This window comes from Choristoneura fumiferana, chromosome 30 (assembly GCF_025370935.1).
Source record: "Choristoneura fumiferana chromosome 30, NRCan_CFum_1, whole genome shotgun sequence".
Lineage (NCBI taxonomy): Eukaryota > Metazoa > Arthropoda > Insecta > Lepidoptera > Tortricidae > Choristoneura > Choristoneura fumiferana.
This window is the reverse complement of record NC_133501.1, coordinates 2,931,452-2,937,943: the sequence shown is the minus strand read 5'-3', so window position 1 is coordinate 2,937,943 and position 6,492 is coordinate 2,931,452. Positions and strand designations below refer to the sequence as shown.

The 6,492-nt window shown below is 38.6% G+C and overlaps 1 protein-coding gene across 2 annotated transcripts in view; it reads left to right on the top strand.

Moving 5' to 3' along the window:
• The window catches only part of Orp8 (Oxysterol-binding protein-related protein 8), a 144,307-nt gene that overhangs the window by 74,360 nt on the left and 63,455 nt on the right, over nucleotides 1-6,492 (top strand). The window lies entirely within an intron of this gene.

Below are 6,492 nucleotides of genomic sequence, written 5' to 3'. Positions count from 1 at the left end.
TGTATTTGATACACAACGGAGCCTTGATTAAAACCCAGATTGAAATTAAATACTTTAATTAAAAATGAGAGGTACAAGGTGATGCGACTTGATGTATCGTAATGTGTAGTAAAAGTGTGCGGCCGGTAGGCCTATTAAAAACCGTCAAAACAGATAAAGTGCCTGTAGCCAGCGCAGTAGCAATGTCACACGAGCTCACTACACTCTGTCAGTCTCAAATTAGGCGAACGCCGTAACATCTTCCCGCCTCGTTGAAAGGTGGAACATTTCAACCCTTGAAGTCGTCACCAACTGGCAGCGGGCACAGACGAACGAGTGGCCGTCGTACGATTCCTCTGGTAGTGGTGATGTCCGCCACCCTCGCGATGCCGTCAGATCCCGGGAACAAGCGCGTGACTCGTCCAAGACGCCAGCACAATGGGGGAACGTGCTCTTCATGTATCAGAACCAAATCACCGACGTTCAAGCTTGCAGTATTGGTTCTCCATTTTGTTCTGTGTTGCAATTCAGATATATACTCCTTCTGCCATCTGTTCCAGAAGTGTTGGCGAATCTTTTCAATGCGGGCGTAACGTTGTAGGGAATTTTCCTTGTGATTTTCCAGCGGGGGCGTTGGCAGTGCCGTCAACGGTCTTCCGATTAAAAAGTGCCCGGGAGTTAAGGAAAGAAAATCGTTGGGGGATGATGACAGAGGGCATAGGGGGCGACTGTTAAGAATCGCCTCCACTTGCGCAAATAACGTCAAAATTTCTTCAAAAGTTACGTGGCTGTTACCTATAACGCGTTTTAAATGGTATTTAGCCGATTTTACGCCGGCTTCCCAGATCCCGCCGAAGTGAGGAGCGTAAGTGGGCGTAAAAATAAACTTGACACCTTCTTGATTTGCAAAATCAGATAAAGCTTCCTGATTTGCCTTTAAAAACTGTCCTAATTCTTTGGCAGCGGCGACAAAATTACGACCGTTGTCGCAAAATATTTCCGCTGGCTTGCCTCTTCGCGAAACGAATCTTCGAAGTGTCATAATGAAAGTGTTTTTAGTTAAATCACTAACTGCTTCCAGGTGTAAACATTTATACCGTAAACAAACGAACAAGCATAAGTAGCATTTAATTAGTCGGCTACCACGCCCCTTACGGTTAAGAATATAAAAGGACCAGCGAAATCTAGACCCACAGAAATAAAAGGAAAGTCCGGATTTATCCTTTGTGCTGGGAGATTACCCATTTTTGGACACAGAGTCTTGCCACATACACGTCTACAGCGCACACAATTGTTTACCGTGCGCCGAGCTAACCGCCTTCCATTGACGGGCCAAACAGTTTCTTTAACCGTGGCCAACAATAATTGTGGGGGTGCGTGCATATTTTTTAGATGTTCGTGTAAAAAAATAAGTTTGGTTAGAGGGTGCGATGCATGAAGGAGAATTGGATGTTTTTTCTCATAACTGTAACTAGACGCATCGATTCTACCACCAACGCGAATTAACTCTTGGCACATAAACGGTGAAAGTGCTAATATTTTACATTTAGGGCTTAATGTTTTATTTTTAACTAATGTATAGTACTCATCAGGAAATGATTGGCGTTGAGCTTGTATACAAAGTATATTAAATGATTCAGCCAACTCATCCACAGTTAAGTTTCCTAAACGTTTGTTATTAGGATTTTTTACATTATGTATAAATCTTTTTACATATGCGAAAGATCTTTTTATTTTACTTAATGAAGAGTATATTTCAAAATTTATGAATGACTCAGCTACTGTTACTGCGTTTGATCTTATTTCTGGTAATTCAACAGATATTTGAGTTAAAGTAGGCCAGTCACTTTCGTGTTTAGATAAAAAACTAGGGCCCGACCACCACAGCTCCATTGACTGCAGATGAACAGCATCCACGCCTCGGGACACCAGGTCAGCCGGGTTAGCTGCAGTGGGTACATATCGCCATGATGATGTTTTGGTGATTTCTAATATTTCACTTACTCGATTTGCTACAAAAGCCTTTAGCTGAGTAATGTTATTATTTAACCAGCCCAGTACTATGCTCGAGTCGCACCAATAAATTACGCGATTCGGTTTATACCGCAACGAATCAATGACAGCCTTACTGAGCCTAGCAGCCAAAAGAGCACCGCACAGCTCCAGTCGCGGTATGGTTGTGGGCTTGAGGGGCGACACCTTAGACTTGGCACACAACAATCTGACGGTGGTTTCATTATTTTTAGCAACCGACTTTATGTAAATACATGCCCCCAGTGCCACCTGAGATGCATCACTAAATACGTGCATTTCAATTAATGTAGGCGAATCACATAGCACTGACCTGTTTATGTTTATATTTTTAATAATAAAAAATTGTTTAGCAATTTTTTCCCATTCAACCCTTATGTTTTCTGGAACGGGTTGGTCCCATTCAACTTTTAGCTGCCACAATTTTTGTAAAAGCATTTTTGGTTGTATTATGTATGGGCTCAACAAACCCAATGGATCAAAAATTTTAAATGAGTTTGACATAATATATCTTTTTGTTATAATGTCACTTTTAGGAAGATTTGAAATTGGAAAATGCAAAGTGTCGTCGACTGGACTCCACCCTAGTCCGAGAGTGTTCGAGGACTCACTTATAGTTAAATTCTCGCGCGTATTTAGGTTAGGATCTTCAAACAGCGATTGTAGATTACTTTTATATTTTCGTAAATTAAAACATCCGGCCTTTAAGGCTTCTGACACCGATTTTTGAATATAACGCAATTCACTTTCATCGTTTGACCCCGTGATCAGATCATCCACATAAAAATCTTGTTGAATGATAGTTTTGATGAGATGATCATGCTGCTCCTCTCCAATCTGTAGCAGACACCGCGTGCTCAAATAGCTCGCACTTGCTGTGCCGTAAGTGAGAGTATTTAATCGCAATGTTCTGAGAGGTTCGGACTCATCTTCTCTCCATATTATTAGCTGTAAATTGCGATCATCGTTAAATACCTGAACCTGTCGATACATCTTTTCGATGTCGCCACATAAAATAAATTTGTATTGCCTTGCTCTTATTAAAATGGAGAAAAGAGAGTCCTGTACATTTGGACCCACCATTAAGATGCTGTTAAGTGATGCTCCAGAAGAGGCAGCAGCTGAGCCATCGAACACTACTCGGAGTGAAGTAGATTCGCTATTTTTGAACACTGCATGATGGCATAGAAAATAATTAGGATATGGCTTTTTTGTTGCAGATTCAGACAGGTGCCCTAATTCTGCATATTCTTTAATAAATTTTGAGTACTCTGATTTCAAGCTAGGATGTCGCTTGAATTTTCTTTCTAAGTTAAGAAAGCGTTTTCTAGCTTGATTATAGGAGTTCCCGAGACAATCAGGTGATTCGGTAAAAGGTAATTTAACCTCGAAACGGCCTGTTTCTAGGCGTACTGTATGAGTCATAAAGTGCTTTTCGCATTCTTGTTCCCTTTGACTCCAAACCGGTTTAATGGGGACTTCTTCGGTTTCCCAGAATTTTGTTAGTAAATTTTCTATGTTTTGTTCTTGCGATTTGCATATTATAGCTTGATTACAATGAATTTTATTTTTACCATGTTGATTTTTATTTTGTTGATTTAATGAATTTATAGGACCGGATATTACCCAGCCAAGTTTAGTATTACGCAGTTTAGGATTCTTGGGACCTAAGGAGTACTGTTCACTACCTAAGATGTCCCAGAATATGTCAGCTCCAATTAAAACCTCAATCGAAGCTGGCTGGTTGTATTTAGGATCAGCTAATTGCAGATGTTAGGTATCTTTAGACTTTGGACATCTATTGGATACTTCGGTATGTTACTAGTCAATTCGTTTAGAACAAAGCACGACAAAGTAACTTGAAATGATTTGTTAATTGATTTTATTTGAGCGTTACAACATTCTATAATATTATTGTTACAGTTATTGCCAATACCTATGACCTTGAGGCAGTCCACAGGATTTGATTTCAATGACAACCTTTCCTTTAAAGATTTTGTGATAAAGGACGACTCACTACCGCAATCTAACAGCGCGCGGACCCGTTCCTTTTGATTTGTTTTAGGATTTAATACTTCAATCAATGCTGTGGATAAAAGCACTTGATTATGGTTAAGTTTAGAAAAGTTAACAAAAGATGAGGTTTGGCTTGTAGTTGCAGAATTGTTAATAACGGGCGGATTTGATGAGTCACAATGCAGTAGGCTGTTGTGCCTTTGTTTACATTCTCGACAAGGACCTCCGCGGCATTCCTTGACGGGATGTCCTTGTCTAAGACAATTTTCACATAACTTATAAGTTGCAACGTCCGTCAACCTCTCTTGAACAGTTTTACCGATAAAAATAGGACATTCAAATACTTTGTGATTATTGCCACATATAATGCAAACGGAAGTTACTGATTTGATTTGATTCTCGTAGGTAAATTTTTTAGTTTTTTGATTAATGCTAGAAAATGATTTTGTGTAATTGACACGTTCGTTTTTGTTATTGTTATTATAGTTGTAAGATGTCGTTGGAGCAGCTGAGCGCGACGGCGTGGGTGTGAATTTTTGGCTATTGGCACTATTGTTATCGAATTTATTACGATTAAGTGATTCCAAAACGTCAGCACGATCGGTTAAAAAACTTGTGAAATTGATCTAAAGTAGGTACATCATCTAATGTATTACGGTATTCTTCCCATTTTAAAAGAGTGCGACTATCTAATTTGGAAGACAACATAAATATTATTAACATATCCCACTTGTCTGTAGGCTGGCCTAGACTAGCCAACGCTCGCAAATTTTTCGTCACGTGATCAACCAAAAACCGCAAAGCCCTTTCAGATTCTCGAGTGTGCGCTTGTATGTTAAACAATGAACTTAAATGATGGTTAATTAACAACCGCTTATTATCATAACGCTCACTGAGTAACTGCCAGGCCTTTGCATAGTTAGCCGAGGACACTTCGAGGTTAGAAATAATTCTTGCCGCGTCCCCCTCCAAATAGGAGATAAGATAATGAAACTTATGTATAGATTTTATACGATTATTATTATGAATTAAGTTTTCGAACGTGTCGCGAAACTCAAGCCAGCGGAAATATGCACCGTCAAACTTGGAAATTTGTATTTGTGGCAATTTAAACCCTAACTCTTGATGATCGTGAAATTGAGCTTGAGCCTCGATAACGGCAGAATTACGTCGCTCCATTTCAATGATGCTGTGTTTATCAAGTATGGTTTTAGCCGTAGCAATGTTCACAATAATATTGTGCTCAATTGCTTCGCGCTCGTCAATCTCCGTAGATAAATTATCAGAGTCTAGAAGCTCGATCTCATTTTGCAAAGTATCAAATTTTAATGATAAACCTTCAAATTTGCTAAGCTTAAGACTTAACTCGGCATGTTCGACACTCTCCATGCGTGTTAATTCATTCATTGCACTTAAATAATTCTTAAATTTGGTAATTTGCCCTTTAATTGAGCTTCTCATTACATGCAACTCCTTTAATCGCTCTAATGAAGTTTTATCAATCGGTGCCATTGTAATTAAAGATTAAAACTAGTAAATAAAAACAATATTAATATCGTGATCGAAAATGTAAACAATTAAAGTGAAATAATAAACTTGTTATGCTCACGTTCCTCACTAGGCAGCTCGTAACAAACCGGTCGCGCACAGCTGATCGGCGCAGGCTACAACTAATTAGTTGCTATGCCGCCCGAAGATGCCCTGGAATAGTCGGCACAATACTTTAAAACAACACAATTAATAATAGTTGTTTTACTGTAGAAAAGAGGATTTAAGTACAATTAATTAATAAAATTACTCATTAATTTAATAACGTGTGTAGGTAGATTTAATTGCCACCCAGGTACTTAGTTAGGCTACAATTTAACCACTAATTCAGCAAATGAGATCTTATTTAACTTCGTAATAGATATTTGTAGGTATTAAGATTTATGTTTTGATTATGGGCCACCAATTATCTTATGAATTTAAATATACAATGACAAATACAGATAGGCAGGTACTTGTTGTTTAGTGCACCTTCATGAAATTAGGATCTTAATTAAATGTTAACTTTAAGTATTCGGACGATTTAAATTGACGTTATTGCGCAAATGAAAGTATATTTAACTTAGTTGTAGAAAATTGTTTTCAATTTTGACTACACTAAGGTAATAAATGACCTTGATTGGGAAGGATAAAGGGAAGCACTTATCTTTGGCGACTGCGCTGCGCGAGCTGATTCCTTTTGCGTATACCACGGCCTGCGCCAGCTTAGGTAATCCAGACAAGGTTTACTTCTATTTGTTTCCTTCCAGCGATCCAATCTTCGTGCCTTTACTGCATACGCGCCTTGTATTGCATTAAAAGTCGAGTTATAATTTTACTTTGTTCTTCTCCTCATGGGCTACCAATTTATGTATTTGATACACAACGGAGCCTTGATTAAAACCCAGATTGAAATTAAATACTTTAATTAAAAATGAG